Genomic DNA, 24,198 nt, shown 5'->3' with positions numbered 1-24,198 from the left:
GATGCATAACTGAAAATCAGAAAATAAAATAAGTGTATTGGAATAGTTAGAGTGTGCACACATTTCAAGTTAAAAGATCAATCTAAAAACAGCTCTAGCACAACCATCAAGCTGGCAGCACGGAGTGCAAGCTGAATGAGACAAACAACAACTCTCAGAAAAACAAAATGGCTTTCACTGTTTTCAAAAAAATAGAAGCAAATAATGCTGCATTCAAAGTGTTCTGCCTTTAAGGTACCAGCAAGGAAAATTCTCAGTCCCCAACTGCCACTAATTTAATATTTGATGATTTGGGTTCATTATTTTTTTATAAAAAATTAAATCAATCCAATCTTCCCTTCCAATGTTAGATTTTGGTCAGGGATGCAGGGGCTAGAAAAAGTCAGGTTGATGACCATAATATCTTGCTATCAAAGCTCCATCCCTTTTTGTGTGTGTTGTGCAATGTAGTTGTAAAAAAGACCAAAGCTTTTTACAGTCATGGCTGCTGTATTGACTTTTTTACTACATCCCATTGCACCATGATGATCATCTTTAGTTTTTTTGTTTTCCTGAATTTGGAAATCTAGTTAACTAATACCAGAGTATCAAACTTCCAGCCAATTGGCCAAAAGTGTCACGTGCTGGCCACACCCACACCCGGTTTAGCGAAGGGGAGGAGAAGTCCTGATATGTCACATGATGACGCCATGACGACTCAAGTTTAACACCACTACCTAATACTAATTCTAGAATTTCCACATACCCAATTTAACAGAGGTGGTAGAAAAGTGATAATTGAGGTTCCTTCATTAATCACCATTCTGATCCTTTCCTCCTTTTCCTTTATTCATTCTTTTATTCCTTTATTCATCCCTTTCCTGTTATAGCAAGGTGGGTAGACCTCCCCTTCCACGGCTCTTGTTTTCTGAACTTTGGGGGAAAAATATTTCTGCTGTGTTTTTTAAATCTTGCTTTGATCCTTCTGTTTGTTTTAACTTCTTCACAGTGTCTCTCCCTCTGTTTCTAAGGCTCTTTAATAAAGAATATTTTTGACAGTTTTCACTTCACTCTTTATCAATAATTTTTAGCTTATGACTTTCATTACTTTTTAGTGGCCAAGGCAGACTATCTATTGCAGTGGGTCTCAATCTGTAGGGTCTGCTGACTCCGGGAGGGGAGGTCATGTCATTACAGAGGGCATGTGAAGGCTTGAAGAAATGTTATCATTTAAATATTTAGTCTTGGGGTTCATAACCATGGTTCAGGGCCACAAAGGGTATTTTTAAAGGGGGTCTATGTTGAAAAAAAGGTTGAGAACCACTGGTCTATCAAGTGTTGTATGTATGTGCTTTAAAGTCACTGCTGATTCCTGGCACCTACCTGGAAAAGTCTATGCAATTTTCTTACCATGTTTCCCCAAAAATAAGACAGGGTCTTTCTTATTTTCTTTTGACAACCACTACCCCTGAAATAAGTGCTTGGTCTTATTTTTGGGGCGGTCTTATTATTTTTGAGATGCAGGAGGCAGAAAGCATGGTCACCTCATGGCTGCTGCTATGTTGCAATATTTTGAGGGAGGGCTTATTTTCAGGGAAGGGCTTATTTTAGTGCATGTGCTCAAAAGCCTGATTGGGCTTATTATCCGAGGAGGTCTTATTTTCAGGGAAATAGGGTAGTAATGTATTCAGAAGTAGTTTGCTATTGACAGCTTCTTGGGGCTGAGAATGACTTAGCTGCCTTTCGCCTAAAATGGATCTAGAATTCATGGTCTCTTGCTTCCTAGTTGGATGCCTTGACCACTACACCAAACTGGTTTTATTTCATTGGTATTAATACCATTAAGTCTATCTGCTATTTTTGATATGTTGGACATCCAATATTATTGCCATGATTCAGTTTCTTTGGCATTGCAGATTTGGCATTTTATTAGTTTCAGTCTTGGATGTTCTCAATTGTGTGGAATAGTTCCATTTTTCAGTCTTTCCCATTATCAATAGTTTCTTAAGAGCCTATGTTAGATTTCCTATTATTCTATTTATACACTCTACTCAGTGCTGAGATTTTGTTTTTCAAATTCAGCTAACAAATATGGTCTGTTGATTTTTAGGTTTTTTTTCTCAGACTCCTGCTTTGGATGACACAAAATAGGCAGAATTTCAGATTGGATGTGCTCCCAGTTTCTTCCACTGATCACAGATATATAGAAATTATTGTGTTGTATCTGTTCATCTAATCTCATTTCTCTGCTTTATGTTTCTCACTTTGACTTTCAAGGCTGCCAGTTATGGATCTCCCAAGCTATGAGGAACCTAGTGAGTTCAAATCAATGACAGTCTATCTTTACAGTCCTTTACTGAGAAAAACTGTCAAAATCTGCCATTACCACTTAATGGACTTTTGTAGAATCTACCAGTCCTCTACAATCAAGACAGCTAAGCTTTTTGCTCAGGCTTCAGCTGAATCACTCTTATTAGAGCAATTGGTTTGTTGGGTTACCCAAGATCTCAATCCACCAACTTTATTTGTATCCATAATGCTGCTATTCCTTTTATATTGGACGTTCCTCTCTTTTTTGCCTGATCTTTTATATTGGCAATCATTACACCACTTGAGAATTCAAGAAAAAAATATCGGTTAAATTGATGGTATTAAGACTGGGCATGTTCATGTTTATGCAAATGCCCAGTCATCTGAAAGATCCACTGGTAGCTCATGTACATCTGATTCTATCATGTATTAGAAAACATGTGTTGTGGTTCAATGCTTTGTCTCACCTGGCACCAGCTACTTGGATTACATTCCCAGCTGGACTATCTTTAGAATGGATCTTGCAAGGTTTAAAAAAACATTAAAGATATTTATTTTTCTAAGGCACCATGCAGTTACTTTGAATGTACAGAGGTTAAAATTGTTATATGTCAAGGACCTTTTAGTTTGGAGGCTTCTTATTTTATATTAAAATGTGGTAATTGATTGCAAGGTGTTGTTGTATAAGCTTTTCTTTTATTCAATGTCTGTTCTGCACTTAGTAAATGGCACATAATAAATAAGATGACTTCTATTGGTTGAAGGCAGTAATACTTGTTGCCAACCTTCAAAATATAACTTCAGTAGAAGGCAGGGCTGTTTAACTATTGTCATGTCAATGAAATAGAGGCTATGGTACAGCACATGGGGCTGTGGCAAAGATATTTGTTGACACAAAGATGAAAAACTATGAATTAAGTAAGGACAGTAAATGAATCTTGATTCTGGGTGTTTTTCTGCTGATTTTTTTTCCTTTTTCCTCATCTTCTCTTTTTTCCAATATATTTTAGATTGGATACCTGAGATGAGGTTGCTTTGATACTTAAGAAAACACTAATAACAGCTGATTCACCACCACCACCACAATGGCCCTTGAATATACTACAAATTAACTAATTCTCAAATGATATTCCAGTCCTATCCTTACCTAGAATTTTCCCATTCTCATTCATTGGGAATGGTATACTGAATTTCATTTCATCCCTTGATTAAGTACTAGTGAACTACAGGTGAGCCCAACAGGTCATCTAACTGAAGAGATCCTGTTCCTTGAACTCCATATGTATGACTATCTCTCTCCATCTATTGTGTCATAACAGAATAACAGAGTTGGAAAGGACCTTAGCAGTCTTCTAGTCCAATCTATTGCTCAGGCAGGAACCTTATACCATTTTAGACAAATGGTTGTCCAATCTCTTTTTAAAAACCTCCAGTATTGAATCATTCATAACTTCTGGAGGCAATTGTTCCACTGATTAATTGTTCTCACTGTCAGGAAATTTATCCTTAGTTCTAGGTTGCTTCTCTCCTTAATTATTTTCTATCCATTGCTTCTTCTCCTGCCTTCAGATGCTTTGGAGAATAGGTTGACTCCCTCTTCTTTGTGGCAAATCCTGAGATATTGGAATACTGCTATCATGTCACTGGTGTCATGTCATATCATGTATAAAGGCTGATGAATTACCTTTAATGAACTGAATGTACATTTCTAATTTCAAAATCCAACACTATGACACTCAGACAATCTATTAAGCCTTATGGTGGTTCAGATAGTTTACCGTTGACTGCGTTGACTGAACCTTGTTTAAGCAACCATAGCTTAGCAAAATCTTAAAAAGCAGGCAATGCTTCTTCCCTTTAGAGATATTTTTAGTGATTTGTTTTAGATAGGAATTTAACCGCTACGCTTATAATGGGTTTACAGCATGCAACAGGCTGAATTGTCCCTCAACCCCATCCTCCACAAAGATAATGATAGTGTAATATTTGCCCCATAAAACAACTGCATTTCTTGGAGGGCTTTTTATTCCAGGAGGCCATTTAGTGAAATTTTAGGGGTATTTATGGAATTATATTTCTAAACTCACTAGAGAGAGAACACTTTTCCCTAGATGCAATCTATTAATCTCTCCTGCAAAAGAAAACTCTCTGCTTCTTTCTTTATCTTCTATGATACGACACACAGAGTCTGCAGTTCTTTCTACACCCTTGGCAACTGTTATCACACAATCCTCCCTGAGTGAACCTTTCTTCCAGCAAAACCTCCACAGTTATTTTCAACCTTCATCTCCTTTTCTTTTCTCTTTTTGGTAGAAGACAATTTTGCTCCATAATCTTATTGCTCACCCTAAATTAAGTCTCTTTCTTTGAATTTTTCAACCCTTCAAATACAGCAAACTCTTTCAAGCTTCAACAAGCATCTTAGAATGATGAAGGGGAGTTCTTAGCTTCTTCCTGTGCCAAAAGGAATCTCTACAACTCTGATTGCAACAGGCTTTCAACATTGACACTGTGCCTTCTCCTGAAGGATTCTGGAAAATAAGAGATGGGAAAGGGATGATACAGTGGGGAATCCTGCAACCTTAATTTGATTTCCAAGGACACTGCACAGGATGGTATGGGTTGTTCAGACCCATTCAGTCCTTTACAACCTTTACTTACCAAGCTGTACTACTAAGGTTGACTCAGCCTTCCATCCTTCTGAGGTGGGTAAAATGAGAACTCAAACTATTGGGGGCAATATGCTGACTCTGTAAACTGCTTAGAGAGGGCTGTAAAGCACTATGAAGCAGTATATAAGTCTAAGTGCTATTGTTACTATCCATTGGCAAAACTGTCTGCTCCAACTGTTGTTGGAGTAGACAGTTTTTGGGACTGAACTCCACAATACTCTACCAGGTTGGCCACAGTTGGATGGGAATTCTGGAAGCTGGAATAATGGCCCCTGCAGTGGGGATTAGCTGCTATGGCTAAAAACAGAATAAAAACAATCATGATATACATATACTTTTTTAGAAAAACATTCACTTCAAGGGGCAGAATCTGTCTTGTGCGGAAGTTCAAACATTTTTCTGAAAAAGAAGTCCTTCCAGATTTCAATGGGTCTATTCTGAACAGAACTAAATTCACTCTATCAAGTGTTTATTTTTCGCATTCAAGTTCCTTTCCTGTTCTTCCGGCTCATCCATTCTGTCTCCTCTTTGTTCATCTCTTAAATATTCTTTGCATAAAACTATTCAAGGCACATTATACAATCATGTTGCCACAGGAACGGTGATGCAGATTTGGCCATGTATATTTTTTCCATAAGAGCCAAGGCCAAGCCTGTTCTCTTTTGACCTACTATCAAAAACAGCAATTCAGGGAAAACAAGCTCCTGGTGCCCTTCTGAACAAACCTTCTCAGAAAAATCAAATCTGAAACAAAATGTCATGCAGTCTGTTTATGCAACTTTCTCCAGAAAAATGCACCCACCTCAACTAGGATTACAGAATTAGAAAGATGGCAAGGCATTGGCAGGAGAAGTGTCCCTCAAAAAGTTAGCAGGGCATTTGCAGTTGTGCAATTGAAGTCCAACCTGTTTTAATGGATGACCACTACCATGCATAGTTTTTATCACCCTTCTTCTCTTTTTGTAAATGCCCGTAGTTTGTGAAAAGTACTCAAAGAGATGGAAAATCAAACCTATGAAGACAACTTTAATGCAGAAAAATAAAGAAGACAAATACTTGTGCTTTGCAAACTTAGAGAGTAGAAGTCTGGCACTTTTCCTCCCTCAAGATCTCAATCAGTGTTGCTCTGGAGCCAGCAAAAGAAAGGGGATTGGCAGGCAGCTGGTAGGAAACAATACCTGGGCAGATCCCCTATTCCAACTATGAGAAAGAAGAACAGAGTAGCTTCTCTACCAAACAATTTGTAACTTTCCAGGTTTTATTTCTTGCTTCTGTACTACCTCTTCTTGGGGGCTACCAAGAAACCCACCAATTTTAAATACAAAGTTTCTAATCATATCATTTAGACTTCTTTATGAAGTGGGTAAAGCATATAGAAGGATAGGAACTTTTCTTCCAATTCTTGAATCAGCAGGAAAGTTTGCTGGTATTAGTTGTGCCACATTGCTGGTTAAGCGTAGGAACAGTAGACTAAACAACCACTAATTACTATCTTCAAATGAGAAAGAGGAAGGTTGGGCAATTTAAGTAGATGACTGGGACAAAGGGCTTAGCTGTATTTCATGTTGCCCAAATCATTGGTTGCAAGCATAGAGACACTCCACACCTGTTACTTATTACTCAGAATATTTCTGAACATTATTTTGCACTCTTCTGAAAGAGTGCTAAACACATGCCCCCAAATAGTCCAGCTGAGAGGTCACTATTATGGAGAAATATCATGGGGTAAAGCATAAAGAAAGTGTGCTGGCATATTAGCAATTCCACTTCCTGCTTCATCCTACACCCCTCTATCACACCTAGCAGACCAGTGGTAAAACTTGAGAGAGCACTCTCATGTGCTAAAAGCATCCTGTTCCTTTGTTTGGTTATTTTTCAGCCTGTGCAATTTCTGGGCAGTTTCCATTTCAACAAGATCTCCTCTCTGTGGTGTCTGGCATGATGTCACACAGGTATTCTTGAAGGTCAATACAGGAAGATCCCTTCCCAGACACACAATGTCCTTGTGAATTCTGGACAGTTAGAAAGTACAGAACATGTACTTCTCCAATGCTTACAGAGACATTCGTTCTAGTTTCATCTCACCACCTACATAACCAGAACACTTGACACAGGACAATTCTACCACTTCTTGCTGCACTCAGATACCAGCTCTGCCACAACATATAATGTTACCAGGTTCTACACAACAGCACTAAAATGTGTCAGTTTTAATGAGCCCCTAATTTGGCATTAGAGAGAGCTCTCTGTTATGATAGATGTTGTTTGCCATGCCATGTTACTTATGGCCACCAAATGTGCCTTCCTTTACTTTTAGACTTTTTTTAACTTTTAAAAGATTTTTTTAAAATTTTATATATTTTAATTTTTTATATATAATTTTGTTTTGGTGCATTTTTCATGCTCCCCTCGCCCCCGTGATGGGATGGAAGGAGGAGTGGAAAAGACAGTGAAAGCAGCCTCACTGACAAGAGAAGTAGGAAGGCCTGAAAGAGGCCCCTGTACTTTCTGAGCTGGAGAAAAGGAATTGTTTCCCTTCCTTGACTCTAGTCAATTGCAAGGAGGAGGAGGAGGAGGAGGGGCATTATGTTCTTATGCTAAGCAAGTGGGTCAGCTTGTATGCAGTCCAGCAATTCTGCCTCCTTCAGAGTTGCTATTAAGATTGGGAATTGCTGCTCCCTTGCCAGTCAGACCCAGAGGAGAGCTCCCACTGAGAGCAGGTGGAAGAATAAAAACAATAAAGGTGTTTAATAAATAAAAGGTGCTCATAATCCCAAGCAGCCAGAACTATAAAATTTGATTGATTTAAACTGGCCTATAGTTTGGGGAATCATAAATCTTATTTTGTCTCTGAAGACTGCACTTCTTTTGCTCCAATATATTCTATCTTCTCACATAGGCACAGCCAGATGCCCATTTTGGGCAGATGATTAAATCAAACTTGCTTCTTCTTCTTCTTTATTATTATTAGTAGTAGAATCATCATCACCAATGGCTAATCTAGGTGCTGCTTTGCTTGTCCAAGCCTGCAGATCACCTCTTCCAAACTGGCTGATAAGTTTTCAAAATCTCCTGAATCGATTAAATATTAAAGGAAGATAATGATAGCAAAGAATATGTGGGCTAGAAGGGAAAGGGAGCATCCAAAGCACCAGCCTAAAATAGTCAGAAATTGACAAATCTTGGGCCTAATCATTTCATCAATTCCCTTTTAATTAAAGTATCCTTCATTATCACTGAAGGCAAAAACCGTCTCGAAGAGAGGAAAACATTATTTAAAACTGGAATAGCTAAGTATGACTTTAAGCTGCTTTCATTAAGAACTGGTAATGATAAGAAGGCAAAGTCATTGGATAATTTATTTTTTGTTTGTGGGGCATGTTTACAATTACAGGACATGAGGATGAGTCCTAAAGCTTTGGTATCACATCCCAATGCACATATTTTCAATACCTTTCTTTACTCTTAATATCGTAAAAGTTCATTTCTTTGAGTAAGGAATGTTGATATTTTACCTAATTATGTCCCAACTCAGAGATGATCTTTGTCCTCTAAGCAGACTATATTAATCAACAGTTATCCTAGTATGCCTGTGCAAACTTTTATTTTATCAAATAAGAAGGAATGGCAGAAAGGGATTCCTAGAAGACTGTCATCAGAAGCCCACAATATCCAAGTATGGGATCTGAACACTGCTGATGTTACAAGAAAAGTTATATTTAGTTGTAGTATAGAAAGATACAAGCAAAGACAGTACAATGTCTGATTATTGATGTAACTTGGATGGTAAGGAAAATGAGGCATTCTGGTAGCATAGTAAAATATTCATGTCAGAAAGATATTAGATTTCTCTTGAACATTAGAAAAAACTATGAACAATATTATACAAGTCACTGATTTCCAGAAGGCTTAAAAAGTGATCCCTCTTGGTCATCTTCTTGTGAATTCTCTGCACCAAGTAGGGATTAGAATAGACACTTAGAAAACTCAGTAGCAACAGCTGGACCAGATGATTTGTGTCAGTCTTGAGACTAGTGTTTCTCAATCTTGGTAATTTTCAGATGTGAGAATTCCCAAAATTCTCCAGCCAGTATAGGAATTCTTGGAATTCTTAGAAATACTCTACAGTTTTCTAATTATTGCATAGAACTTTGCCCCAAACTACACAATTATAAAACTCAGGACAAAACTGTGTCTGACTCTAAACATGCCTCATTTTAGGCTACAAGTGAAGTCCAAAAGAAAAATGGGGAAACAGAAGGCTTACAGTGGCAGTGAAACAGCAAGTCAGGTGGTGGAACAGATTGTTAATGGCGTCAGAGAAACAATCATTTTGATCAGGAAGTCAGCCTTTAATCTTACTCCCCTCCCTGTGATCCTGGTAAATGAGAGAGTAGAGAGATCTGCTTAAATGATTGTGAATAAATGTATGTGTGTACATGTGCATGTATATGTATATGCATAAGCGGGCTTTGTTCCCTGTGGCAGCAGCTCAGTCTATTCATTCAATTCCCAAAAGACAGCAATAGCACTTAGACTTATATACTGCTTCATAATGTTTTTACAGCTCTCCGTAAGTGGTTTACAAAGACAGCATGTTGCTCCCAAAAATCCTCATTTTACTGATCTGGGAAGGATGGAAGGCTGAATCAACCTTGAGCCGGTGAGATTTGAATTGCTGAACTGCAGCTATCAATCAGCTGAAGTAGCTTGCAGAACTGCACTCTAACCACTGCGCCACCTCGGCTCTTCAGCTGAAATGCTCATTCTTCTCTGCACAAAACCACATGGCAAAGTTGGGGTTTCAAAATAGGGGGTGCAATGATTTTCAAGTGATGCTCTACCTATCCCAAGGTCTGAGTCCTATATTGGTGGCTGGACCAGGACCAGGAAGTCAATGAACCAGAATAATAATAAAAATTCTCACTCTAAATAAAATGAAAAGCAATGGATGTTATTACATCCACTGTTTAATGGTGACATTTAAAATGTTCAATGCATAGTAAGACTTCATCATAACCCTAACTACAAGATTTGGAGGAAGTTCTACACAGCTCTGAGTCTTTAGGTTATATGCACTTGTTTTAAACTAAGGCGGGCAATCTGCTGTCCAATGTGCCTCAAGAATACAATCTATGAACAGGCTCTCATGTCTGAACTGTAAAACATCTAATACAGTGGTGGGTCGCTAACCAGTTTACTACCGGTTTGCTCAGGCATGCATGGGTGCAACACTTCTGTGCATGCGCATAAGCGTCCAGGCGGGTGGGGCAGAACCTCCCGCCGCTGCCGCAATCGGTTCGGCTGAACCGGGAGCAACCCACCTCTGATCTAATGGCTGCTAAATGGCATTAAAAATCTCTTGGATTTTTTAATTGTCAAATAAGGTAGCTCTGTATAATACAAAGCTTTGGTAGAAGAATAACCCTTACAAAGAAAATCAGAAGTCTTAGCAGCTACATTCAAGCCACAATTCTTCTCTGATTTCAGGAGGCCATTTTTGCTGGTAGAAGCACCATAGGCTAGTACTTTACTGTTTCCAGGTTTAAGCACCCAATGGGCTGAATCTGGCCCGCGGGCCTTGAGTTTGACATCCCTATTCTAGGGCAATGAATTTACAGAACCAGTTCAAGACAAGTACAAAGAAATTAGAAGGAAGGTAAACAATTTGCAAGGAATATCCACAATGTCTTTGGGGCATCCAGCAAACACCTTCCTCTTCTTTCTTTCTTTTTTTTTGTACAGATTTTTGATGTGAAAAGTGTGCTTCACCATAGAACAATAGATTTTGTATTTTATTTATTTCTTTTTCTTTTTTCTATTTATCTATCATCTATCCACCTCTCATCTATCTATCTAACTCTATCTCTATTTATTTATCTATTATCTATCTATCTAAATGACAACAAATTGCTATCTAAATGATAGCAAATGATGCTTGTGTGTGTTGCTTTTTTCTCCTCTTTTAATGTTTTACATCTTTTAATGTTTAGCTAATTTTCTTCTCTGCCCAGAGAATTTCCATTACTGGGTAGATAAGGAATAAAATACATAAATAAGTGAACAAATGAACAAACACATTATCTTCCACAAGTAACTCCAATGCAGGGGAATATCACATTGAGATTGCAATAAAGAGACACATTGATTCTCAATACTACCACTTACAGTTTTATGTCATCAGAAGGGGGTGCCTTAACATCAATGGGAAAAAAACATTATCGCTAACAATGCTGTGAGTGTACATGTACATGTACACATATAGCCATTCATTACCAATACCAGTAGCAAATTAAAAAGAAATTGTCATATGCAGTCCCAACATAACAATGTTTGGTATATCAGCACATTCAAGTTTATAGAACTGATATTCCATTTACAAACTTTAGCACATTCTTTCTAATGGATAAATTAAGAGTTGGAGCATCAGATTACTGTACCAAAGGCTTTATAATCTCCAGAGAAAAAACTTGGGAAGGGAATTTTAAAAAAACCAAATAAGTTTGTGAACTGTGAAAGGCATTAACTTTGAAAAGGCATAAAAATAAACAAGAAATTTAAGTATGAAGAAAAAAAGAAACATCATTAATCTAATAACTAGTTTATATCAGTTGATACACAGTTACCTCTATAATTTTAATCCTCACAACCATCCTTGTTTCCAGTAGATTCATGCACTTTATATATTGCCTCTAGTTCTTTAAATATTTTGAGGATCTTAGCAACCCCATCAGTCTTGCTCTTCTACTTGGCTCATTCATCCTTCATGGACTTGCTTTTCTATTTGATTCTCATCTATCCTCATTGTATGGTGAAACTACCTCAATGTTTTCTCCATTCACTTTTTATTCAGTCTGTATTCATTCAGTCCCATTCATTCTTGACCCTCTCTCTTCTTGTTTAAGAGCTCAATACCAATACATCCCACTTACTTTGTGTTTCTCTTGACATGCCCAACTCCTCACTTCCAATGTAACAATGTAGGTAGAAATATATACAGCCATTTTTTTTGCATCCTTTGACAAAATGCATTCCTTACAACAAAGTCATATATACCCAGGACTTTTCTACTACCATATGCGTCTAAGTAGAAGATGCACCAGAGTATAAGACGCACCAAGATTTTGAAGAGGTAAATTTTTTTAAAAAAAGGTTTTGCACTCTGCAGACCTCCCAAATCCTCTGCACACCTCATTTTTTGTGAAAAATGAGGCATGCAGAGTTTGAGTGGCCTGCAAAGTGCTCCTGGGGGTTGGGGGGGGGCAAAAAAGAGCAAAAAAATTGTCTTTTTTTTTTTTTTGCAAAAATGGGTCCATTTTTGGCCAAAAGGGGGGCATTCATAGCTTTTAGGAGGCTTGTAGAGTGCTTGTGGAAGCTGGGGAACAAAAACAAGAAAAAACAGCCCATTTTCACTTGTTTTTGCCCTCCCCAGCCCCCAGGAGCACTTTGCAGGCCTCCCAAACCCTCTGCATGTCTATTTTTGTGAAGGGGTTGGGTTTCTGGAGGCCAAAAATGCTTTATTCAATGTTTAAGGCACACCCAGATTTTCACCATTTCTGAAAAATACGGTAATTCATTTCCTGAAGATTCTGCCAAGTTACAGAAGTTCATCTAATTGCTCCAGCATTTCATCATTTATATATAACTTGCAACAGTTTTTGTGGAGGGGGGGAACAGGGGATGTGCTAAATTGAACAAGATAGTGGGTAAAACATTGTGATGTGAACCCTGCAATTCCTTTCTCGTGGTTCTGCAGTCACTGGACAAGAGAAAGGAGGCTTGCAAAGGATCTGGGAATCAACTCTTCAGGTTAGTGCAGGGCAGAAAACAGTCCCACATTGTACTGAAATTATGTTTCATTGATGTAGGCTGTAGTAACGATACCTTGAAAACCTGTCTGTGTTTCACTTTCCTCCCTCTCATTTCTCAGGGAGTTATGACGGGGTGAAATGCTACGGGTTCAGACTAGTTTGCCCAAACCAGTAGTAAAAAAATGCTACCGGGCGCGCTCACATTTGCAAACCGGTAGCTAGGTAAGTAGATTTCACCCGAGTTAGGGTAGAGACTGAGTCTCTGTGCTCAGAACTGAACTCTGAGGTAGAGACACGGAGATGAAGGTTGCTTCAACGATTTAATTAGAACCAGAACCAGAACAGTAACAACTGTTTTATATAGCCTGCTCTCAGACGGTTAACCAATGAGAACATGGAATTCTCCCACCAGCCAGATTGCGTGCCGGAGCCAATGGGGGTGCTTGGTGAATGATTGACAGTGCATGGTCATAAGTACGAGGACTTAGCGCCACTTCCCCTGGATTGCGCAGATGTAGTCCCGTAAATGGGCGGGTCTCTGGCAACTCCGCCCAGAACATCTCAGTTCTTGCTCAGCTGCCAGAGGGGATGACCTCCTGACCCTGCCTCTTCAGTTGATGGTGCCACATCAGACTGGACCGGACCTGCCTCCTTCACTGGACTATTGGGAGCAACAGGTGCGTCTTCTGCCAAGAACGCCTTGGGATGCATCGGAGTTTGAAGAGTTGGACTTGGGCCTTCAGGCCAGCTGGTAGCAGGAAGTGATCATTTGGATGTCCTCGACTGGTCCTGTGGCAGGAGCCTGTATTCTTCACCCACTGGCAACTCACAGTGCCACATCTGATCCACGGAGCACCAATGCTGACCATCCTCTAACAGGAATCTATAAGAACAGGGCTCAGTTATCTGGATAATATGTCTGGGGATCCATTTCGGGTCCCCTCCAAAATTTGTCACAAAAACCCAGTCCCCAGGGTTGAAACTCCTAGAAAAGTCCATACTAGGTCCTAGTATAGTCAGATTCATAGGAAGGGTGCAATCGATCTAGTAAGGTCTGGAACCGCCGGCTCATAAGAAATTCTGCTGGACTTTTGCCTGACTCTGGGTAGGGTGTTGCATGTTGCATTAGCAAATAGGTGGACACTTTAGCTAGCCAGTCCCCTGGGCCCATTCTTTCCAGTGCTTCTTTAGCTAAGCGCACCGCATGTTCAGCCCGGCCATTAGTAGCAGGATGATAGGGCGCCACCAATGCATGTCAGATTCCTAATTTAGCTAGGAAGGTCTGGAATGTAGTTGATGTTAATTGTGAGGCATTATCCGACATGGAGTGGCTGGTGATGTCTGTTGCCGATAAGGGTAAATCCAAATCAGCAATAAGGAGCACTCCTGACTCTGGAGTCTGGTCCCTCTCCCCCTGGGACATCGGCTTAAGACATCGGCATGCCCCATCTGTTTTCCCAGCCGGTATTCCAAACGGTATGAGTAAACCGCAAGGAATACTGTCCAGTGAGACATCTTGGAGGAGAGAACAGCCAGAGGGGGCCAATCGCCCACTAGAATACCTAAAAAGGGCTTGTGATCTGTAAGCAGTAAGAAGTGTCTTCCATGAAGGTAGTAGTGGAATCGCTTGATTCCCGCCACTGCCGCTAGCACCTCCTTGTCCAATTGGCTGTAAATCCTTTCAGCCTTGGACAAGGAGTGCAAAAAATAAGCAAAGGGACCCTCCCGACCATTAGGGCAACAATGGCTCAGAACTGCTCCCAGTCTGAATGGGGAAGCATCGCAAGCCAGGATTAGCGGCAGAGCCTCATCATATTGCATTAAGACAGCTGATGGCATCAGTAGAGATTTGACAGCCGCGAACACATGTGCTTTGTGGCTGCCCCATCTCCATGCCATCGAGTTGGCAATCTGTGTAAGGGTTCCGCTACGGAAGCCTTATGGGGCATAAACATAGAGTATAAATTTAAGAGGCCTAAAAAAGCCTGCAATTCGACTTTGTTCATTGGAGTTGGAGCCAATTTAATCATCTCGACCTTTAACAGGGTCAGGTGAATGCCTTGGGCATCAACACGATACCCCAGGAATTGAACTTCAGAAACCCCAAACTTGCACTTAGATTCAGACGGAGCCCTGTGTCCCTAAAGCGGGCCAGGACCCTCCTCAACTTGGTCACTAGCTCTCCCCAAGAGTCAGCCGCTATGAGCATGTCATTAAATAGGGCAAGACCCCAGGCAATCCATGGAACAGCCTCTCATTAATACTTTGAAAAATACCAGTGGCCACACATACCCCAAATTGAAGGTGGTGACATCTAAAAGCCCCTCAGTGAGTAACTATATTTGGGTGTCTGCCATCGCCTCATCAACTCTTAACTGTTGATACGCATGCGCTAAGTCAAGTTTAGCAAAAATCTGTCCCCAGCCCTGGCTTAGCAAATGCTGCACTACTCGAACTGGGTATGGGATTGGATTACAGCGCTTTATTTATTCTTGATTTGTAATTGGTACAGATCCCAATGAATCTGTCTGATTTCATTGGAATTACAATAGGGGTCTCCCATCTGGTGTAATCTACTGGCTCTAACAGACCCTGTTCCAGCAATCTATCAATTTCCATGTCCACCTTTGCCCTAAGGGCAAAAATAACTCTGCAAGCCTTTAAGCGCACAGGCGCCACCTGGAGGTCAAGATTGAATGACATCCGAGAGCCTTATATTTACCGAGTGTCAGTGAAAATGTCGGCAAATTCAGTGACCAAGTCCTCAACAGTGACAGTAGGATGAACTTCTTTGACCCCTGCAATTGACAACTCCAAAGAGGCAAACCAATCTAATCCAAATAAAGTGGCCAATGGGTCAACAACCACTATAAGTGGCAAGGTTCCTCTAAATGTGCCATGTTCCACCCGGAATTCCCCATTGCCAACAATTTTAATTGAATTTCCCTGATAATCCCTCAGCCTGCATTTACTAGGGCTGAGTTGGTGCTGGGAAACGGATGGCACCAGCTGCTTTAGGGTACTCCAAGCAATAATGGATATGGCCGAGCCCGTATCTATTTCCATTTTACATGGAGTACCCTCCAGCAGTACAGTCAGAAACATCTTCTGGTTGTTCCGCTTCCCCGCAGAAGTGGTGTTTACCACCCAATTTGCCTCTTCTGGGGAGCCCTCAATAACGGCAGTCAGTTCCCGATCTGTTCCTGCAGCGGACAGCTGGCTGGATCACAGGGTGGCTGCCCAACGGTTCTGAGGAGGGTAGTAACATGCAGCAAACGTAGGCCAGGTGACCAGTCCTCCCACAATGCCAGCAAGTTCCTGTCTTGAATTTGCAAGCGGAGCATAAATGATTCCTGCCACAGCTGAAACAACCCTTCTGAGAGGCATTGGTGGCCATCTTCAGTTTGGCCACAGCCATCAGCTTGAGGCGGCATATGTCAGTCTCTTCCTCCACCGCTTCATTGTCATCAAGGAATTTTTGGTTGATCAGGGCTAATGCTGGCAACATGGTCTGGGTGGAATGGTATCTCTAAATTTCAGCCGCGGGATGGGCTGACTGTTCTGTTGTCCTCGCTTTGTCGACAGCGATTTGTAACATTAATTCGGACCGGGTGAACAGCCTGAGTTGCAGCCTCACATCTCTGGTGCCTCAGATCAGTTGTTCTAGGAGTGCCTCATCAAGATTTCCGAATGTACAATGTATGGCAGCATTGCTAAGAGAGGCCAAGTAATGGCTGACAGATTCTCCCTCTTTTTGACAACACTGCCGAAAGGCATAGCGCTGGCAATGGCTCCTGGTCTGGAGGCATAATGACTCCTCAATTTATTCAGTAAAACGTCCCACGGCAGGGAGTGGACAATAGCTGGGGCGGCAAGCGTGGGGGCTGTAGAAAACATATCTGGCCCGCATGACCTGAGGAAATAACCAGTCTTTCGCTCATTAGAAATATCGCCAAAATCGTTGGTGATTGTGAAACAGTCAAAACGCTCAATAAAAGCATCCCACGATTCTCTCTCCGGTACAAATGGGGTGAAAGTGGGAACAGTCGCCATCTTCATCACCAGTGCTCAGAACTGCTCTGAGGTAGAGACACCGAGACGAAGGTTGCTTCAATACTTTAATTAGAACCAGAACCAGAACAGTAACAACAACACTGCCTGTCTGACAGCTCTTTTATACAGCCTGCTGTCAGACAGTTAACCAATGAGAACATGCAATTCTCCTGCCAGCCAGATTGCGTGCCGTTGCCAATGGGGGTACTTGGTGAATGATTGACAATGCACAGTCGTAAGTCTGAGGATTTGGCAATCTGTATCATACTTTCCTTACTTCTTGGGTTTAACATATTATTGTACCTGCACTATATAATTTTTCTAAAATATCTCTGTGGCTCTCTGTACCTGCAGGAATATGAACACAGGTATACACATAAGGTACAACCCCTACAGCATTCATTTGCTTTCCAATAGTACATTTAAAAAAGAGCTTTGTTTTATACCTACTCTTACATGTGCACTTCTGGGAAGGAAATGTGCTACTTTCTGTTTATTCCAGTTATTTATTCCTTTATCCATTCTTTCAATTACTTTGTATGGCTTCCCATTTCAATAAGTGACTCATTATTTACCTTTTGGAAGACCATCTTCTGTATCCCCTGTGTCAAGCAAAAGGAGAAAATAGTTGCACTGACACGAAATTTATTTAGAAAGAAATTGAAAATGGCTATCCAAGACAAGTTCAACTTCTCCAATTACCACACTACAAATAATCATGGAGTCCATCGCCCATATTAGACAGGATGGTCCTGAAGCAGGCTAGTCAGAGCCTGGCACATCCTCCATGTAATTTTGAATATTGCCATGGGGATTCTCTAATATGATACTTGAGATAATACCACTTCACTGTCAGAATTCCTTAAACTCTAGGAGCAGGCTGAGCAATTAAGCATAAATTAATAAAATATTTGTGATCTGTGTTACATGTGATCTGCATCTGGAGCTCTATTGGCATAGTGGTTGAAATGCAGTGTTTCAGGCAAATTCTGCCCACAGCTTGGAGTTCAATCCTGATGGGGCTCAAGATTGACTCATCCTTCCATCCAAGGTAAAATGAGGACCCAGATTGTTGAGGGCAATATGCAAATAATGCTTCTACACTGTAAACTGCCCAGAGAGTGCTGTAAAATTATATGGGTTGGTATATAAGCCTAAGTGTTATTGCTATAAACAACCTATTGTTGTCTCCCTTATTCCAAATGCAAAGCTCAGATCACTCTGCAGGCATCTACACATACTCTTCAGCCATCTGATAAAGTGAATGCAGCCGACAAAAAATGATGTCTTGTAATAAAAAATGTCTGTTAAGTCTGAAAAGATGTTACCACTCCTCCTGAGTTTTGGCTACCATAGTCTAATATAGCTCTCCTCCTACATGGAAATTTTTAAGTGATTCTCCCCTTCTGTGTCTGAGAGCTGCACAAAGTAATTGTTCAACAGTACAATCCTATGTGTGTTTACCCCAAACTACTCCCATTGTGTCTAACTGAGCTTATTTTCAGGTGAGTGCGTATAAGATTTCTCACTACCATAGCTTAAAGTGAAGAAATCTTTCCATGTCAGTTTTTCCCAATCTTAATTTTTCCCACATCACAATTTTTTTTCATTATTGCAAGAAAAAACATTTCAATTAAAATGTGTACCCATTCCTAAGTACATATCATACATCGTGATTCTTGATCATGCTTTTCAATAGTATGCTTTTTCTTCTTTTATTCCAATTATAATTTTGGGGAAGTTCAAGTTTAGGGGAAAACTAAGAAAGCCAAGGAGTGTTGGAAAAGGGAAACTGCTAGATATTTCTTTAATTTTAATGTGGGCCAGTATTTACAGAAATATGTTACCGGGAAGGCGGGGTGGGGGGAAGCTTGCTAAAATCCATTCATTGCTGTTGCATATCCCAACAACAAAATGTTTTCTCTCTTTGGTAATCTTTTACTAACATATTATTGCTGCTTCTTTATGTAATCAATAATAAATTACATCAATTGCACCTTGCTTGATCAACATCATAAAGATGCTTATGGCTGCTACGGTAGATGCTGAACTTCATCCATGCTCCAGGGGTTTTTCAGTGTCCCTGTCTAAATATCCTCCAATAACCAATAAAAAAGTTTTTTCCCCAGCTTGGCCTGGCATTTGTTAACAGATGGCAGTACCAATTCATTTAAATGAATGCACTTTATATCTTCATAGTTTAAGTACATAAGCCATCAGGAAGGGCTCCTTCCTGTGTTCTTTTCCAGTTCTCATTCATTTCAAAGGGCCTCTCACATACAGAAGGACCTTCCCACCGGATTGTACTCAGTATCTTTCATTTTAAATGATTTGAGCCTTGGAACAAGTTGTCTTCAAAATCCCAAATAACTGTTCAACCCCTGTCGTGCAATTAAGTGGTTCTAGGAAAATGTATTCAGAAAAACATTCCTGGCATTATGCACAGTGCCAGATTCCCAGAGAACCCTCCCCACATGTTTACTTTATGCCCCAGTGAAGAATTAATATTTTTAAATGGCATGAAAAATTAATGTCCTTTTTATTATTGGCAGGGGCAGCAGAAAACCTGCAGCACCAAGCTCATTTGATATCAAGTAAGCCTGTGGAACTAGTTTTCCTTGGAAGAATGCATGTTTCCTAAATATTTCCTAAATCTTGAGAAGTGAAATGTTCAGCAGTGGTTAGGGAAAAAAAATTCTGCACATTTTTGCAACGTCTAAACTAGCAGTATCAATTTCACAGATACAAGCAAAATTCTTTGAATATGGTGTTGACTAAAAACAGGAAATCCCCACCTGTGAGGACACGCAGTACATTTCCAGTTTTCAGAACAGATTGTGGGAATGCTCACAAGATGGCTACCATGAGCAACTTGTCCATTTATAAAATGGCTACCATAAACTAAGCTCAAAGCACCAATTTACCAGTAGTCAGACTGCTAAAATTATTCATTCTTCACTACTCTTGTGTCACCTCCTCAAAATACATCTGACCAACCATAATTTACTTCTTTTATTTTTTTTCTACCCCCAAATGGCTGTCCTTATCAATTCTTGCACATTTTTTTCAAAGTCTGAACTAACATTTCAGAAATTCTGCAGAGAGGAGGATGTTGACAAGCTGAGAAGCATTCAGCCACAAACCATAAGAGCCTCAAAGACAAATCCGGCAAGAAAAGACTAAAATCACTAGATATGTAGAGAAAATAAGACTAAGTAGGGATGTTCTGACAGGTTTCAAATATTTGAAATAATCTCAAACAGAAGAGAAGGATAGAACTATTTTTCACTTTATCTACCAAGAAGAAAAGGAAACTGTGTTAAAACAACAAAAGGGCAGCCCTAAACATTAGGAAGTTGTCCAAAACACTAAATGAACTCAGAGGTTTATGAAATCATTTTTCTTGAAAGCCTTCAAGAGGATGGTCACTCTTTAAAATCTGATGGGATACAATCAAGATCAAGTGAGATACTAATACCATTCTATAAAGCCCTAGTAAGACCACACCTAGAGTACTGCATCCAGTTTTGGTCACTACACTATAAAAAATATGTTGAGACTCTATAAAAAGTGCAGAGAAGAGCAACCAGGATGATTAGGGGACTGGAGACTAAAGCATATGAAGAATGGTTACAGGAACTGGGCATGGCTAGTCTAGTGAGGAGAAGGACCAGGGGAAACATGATAGCAGTGTTCCAATATTTGAGGGGCTGCCACAGAGAGGAAGAGGTCAAATTATTTTCCAAAGCATCTGGAGGTCAGACAAGGAATAATGGATGGAAACTGACCAAGATTCAATCTAGAAATAAGAAGAAACTTTCTGACAGTGAGAACAATCAACCAATGGAACAGCCTTCGGAAGTTGTGGGAGCTTCATCACTTGAGACTTTCAAGAAAGTTGAGTTGAGTTTATTTGATTTCTATGCCGCCCAATCCCAAAGGACTCCAGGTGGCTTACAGAATAAAAAGAAATAAAAAGAAAAGATTAGACTGCCATTTGTCAGAAATGGTGTAGGGTCTCCTGCTTGAGCAGGGGGTTGGACTAGATGGCCTATAAGGTCCCATCCAACTCTATTAAGCTGTTAATATGTTAAAAGGTGCCTACTAATCTAGGTGGGGACAATATAATGAAATGGATAAGCCCACATCATATATGTGGAAGGACCAGGTCTGGTTTCTCTCGTTAATAACTAATGTTTGGATTTTTAAAAAAACCCTGTTCAATCTGTATGTTATAACTTATATTGTGGTTATGATTATGGTATACACCACTCATTAACTATGTGTGATATCATCTGTAGCTATCATGATCCCACAGTAGTCATGGATTCCATCCCAAAGAAAACCCTCTGTTAAAGTCAATTTCCTAAATCCTTTGTGGAACCACTTCACTTTGGAAATTGGGCTACAGTAAACAAAGCCAAGATATTTTTTTCTAATCTTTCTTCCTGCAAACTACAAAGCCACCAAGGCCAAATCAAGGGTACATTTGTTGTAGAATTTAGAAGAGAAATTGTTCCCACGACTCTATAGCAATAATAATTGTCCGTAATGATCCCACAAAAGGAAGAACTGCTGGACTGTGGAGAGAAACTAACTTACCCTTCACACTATAATCTGATGTCACGGCATAAAGAAATTCACCCACATTGGATGGGTTCTCTATGACTGAAACTATAGCAGTTCTAATTTAGTACTAAAGAGGGCAGAAGGCAGCAATGCTGGTGCCAGAGAAAAATTATACATTTCCAAAAAAGTTTACACATCCCGATGTTTAAAAATGCTGATTTTATGATTTGGCATTTGCAAACATTAACAGGCATGCAAGCTGCAAATGAGGAAGAAAATAAGTAGTTATCTTCTTTCCTTTAACTTTTGTTCCTTTTTTGCCAGGCTAAATACCTTCCAATTTTTTTGTGCCCTGAATAATTGTTTGTCAGATGCCCAGAGCTAAATGGCGAGCATATAAATCTTCTAAATAAATACATTTCTAATAAAAAAAATATTATAATAAAATATATAATGAATAATAATATAAATAATTTTATTTATATTTATTTATATAATAATTATTTTATAAATAATAAAAATAAATAAATACAGCACCAACTAACAATTTGACCTTTAAAAGCAATACAAATATGGAAGGAAAACTGGAAGGAAGACTCTCTTCTCCTAAAAAGCAGCATTGTTATAGAAAGATACACAGGATTCATCTCAGTTCACTCTGATGCTGGCAAATGTCACAGTTGGGTGAAGAAGCCTGTGAGTTGAGTGACATGGAATGAATAAGAGGGCAAGCTGGCCCCTTACTAAACGAACAGCATCGAATACATACAGAATATGAGAGAGAGATGAATAAGGACAAAGATATCTGTAGACCATTTCTGCAAGCTCTCTCATTTGTAACTGAGGTCAACATAGAAAGCTTGGATACAACCAATGCAGACTTTCAGACTCTTTTTGATGACCCTGTGTATACGAAAAAGAGGCATTTACTTCTAGACAATAAACAGAGTGCTGCCTCTTCAGATTTGCAAAAAAAAAAAAAAAAAAGCTCAGGTAGTCTTCTCTGATGTGGGGTCCTCTAGATATTTTGGATTCAAATGCCCAGGTCCCCCATCTGTTGCCATAGTTGCCCGGATATAGTGTAGTCTAGCATACACAAGATTTAGAACTGATTTTAGATTATTTTAAGGACCACATTGTGTCCAAAATAATCTTGGGAACTGTAAGGGGGTATATTAGCACACACCACAGATCCTTGAATTCCTCGCATCTGTATATTTTATTCCTTTCTGCAGAACAACCAGTTTCCAAGACTGGATCTTCTGGAAATACCATGCAACTGGTTTAAACGCTATGCCGTAAAAGTGAAGATTTAACACTTTTTCATTATTTATTTGCATACCTTGCCTCAAAACATCACATTATAGTCTTGAAAGGATATGCTCTTGTTCCACCCACATCCTTACCTATTCCAGGATACTTTCCTCGGGACCTAGGGAAACATTTTGGTCTGGAAAACCAATCTGGAAATTTGACAGCATGTTGTAATCCAATTCTTGGGGAAGACCTATATTAAAACAAGAAGACCTATTCTTGGGGGCGGGGAGCTTGTCTTATGGATATACTACACCTGTAAGAGTCTGTACTAACTTTGAACCACTAATTGTGCGCTGACCTTCACCTGCTTATCCAAATATGTAGTGAGAAATTTGATCAGGAATTAAACTGAAAAACCTTATATCTGTAATTCGGCATTGATATTTTTTCATAGCATTATGGCATTGGATAACATCTTATCAATGGAAAGATCAAGCCAATTTTCCTTGAGTGAAACTGAATTCATTAGCAAAAGGCTTTGCAACAATTTAGATTTGAAAGGAAAAAGTGGTTCAGAATGCACAAAAATGCACATATTGCCTCTGTTGCATCTCTTGGCCACCCCTTTAAATAAGTTGGATCTTTTCCTACATCTGCACAACTCTGGACATATCTACAATAGTGCCAGCAGTTTCCCATATATGCTTTGACTGTATGATCACTATAAAGCCCTATGGTTACCCTATATTATCAAGACGTAGCTAGTCTTGATTGATCTTGGAAGTCAAGTAAAGACGTGTCAAGCCTGTAGTGTAGAGTCACAAAAATATTTCAGAAAAATCACTTTCTTAACATTGTCATAAAAAACCTAGATGAATTCAGACATCAAGAGCAGTGCTTGATTTCAGGACAACTTTGATATCAAGAGGTCCAAGGATTTACATAACTTCTTTAGTCTTTTGTCAAGTGGAATTTCCTGATTTATTGGAAACATGATCTTTTCTACTGTACTGACTCTAGGCTGTCACTTTGGTAATAGAAGATGATGAATTATTTGGAAACAAGGCAAGTTTCTTATCAAGTGAGACAAAAAAATGCAGTCAAACTTACTACTGCTTGCTACAACCTTCCCTAAGTTGGCACTTTGCAGAAGTGTCCACAATTTAATTGCCAAAATTCACAGGCATTGGTCATGTTGGCTGGGAATTCTGGAAGCTGTCCCAATACATCCAGAGAACTTTAGGTTGGGGGAAAGTTCTACTAGACCATTTGATGCAAAGAACCTGAAATTCTCTATGCCCCAGATATGCTAATTAAGTCTTTCTGGGCTGATATATATAGAGCCAAGGTGGCGCAGTGGTTAAATGCAGCACTGCAGGCTACTGCTAGATCAGCAGTTCAGCGGTTCAAATCTCACCGGCTCAGGGTTGACTCAGCCTTCCATCCTTCCGAGGTGGGTAAAATGAGGACCCAGATTGTTGGGGGCAATATGCTGACTCTCTGTAAACCGCTTAGAGAGGGCTGAAAGCCCTATGAAGCGGTATATA

The 24,198-nt window shown here is 39.7% G+C and overlaps 1 protein-coding gene and 1 long non-coding RNA gene across 3 annotated transcripts in view; one reads left to right on the top strand and one right to left on the bottom strand.

Moving 5' to 3' along the window:
• Positions 1 to 20,337, top strand: part of LOC116522244 — an 80,576-nt gene extending 60,239 nt beyond the window's left edge. For both annotated transcript variants that reach the window (XR_004256955.1, XR_004256956.1), the window contains exon 3: positions 19,378 to 20,337. This is a non-coding gene — a long non-coding RNA (uncharacterized LOC116522244). The remainder of the gene's footprint in view (positions 1 to 19,377) is intronic.
• LRRC4B (leucine rich repeat containing 4B) overlaps positions 1 to 24,198 on the bottom strand; it is a 142,367-nt gene that overhangs the window by 30,430 nt on the left and 87,739 nt on the right. The gene's annotated exons all lie outside the window — the stretch shown is intronic.

The sequence above is a fragment of the Thamnophis elegans genome, chromosome Z (assembly GCF_009769535.1).
Source record: "Thamnophis elegans isolate rThaEle1 chromosome Z, rThaEle1.pri, whole genome shotgun sequence".
In the NCBI taxonomy this organism is placed as follows: Eukaryota; Metazoa; Chordata; class Lepidosauria; order Squamata; family Colubridae; genus Thamnophis; species Thamnophis elegans.
This window is presented reverse-complemented; position numbering and strand designations above follow the sequence as displayed.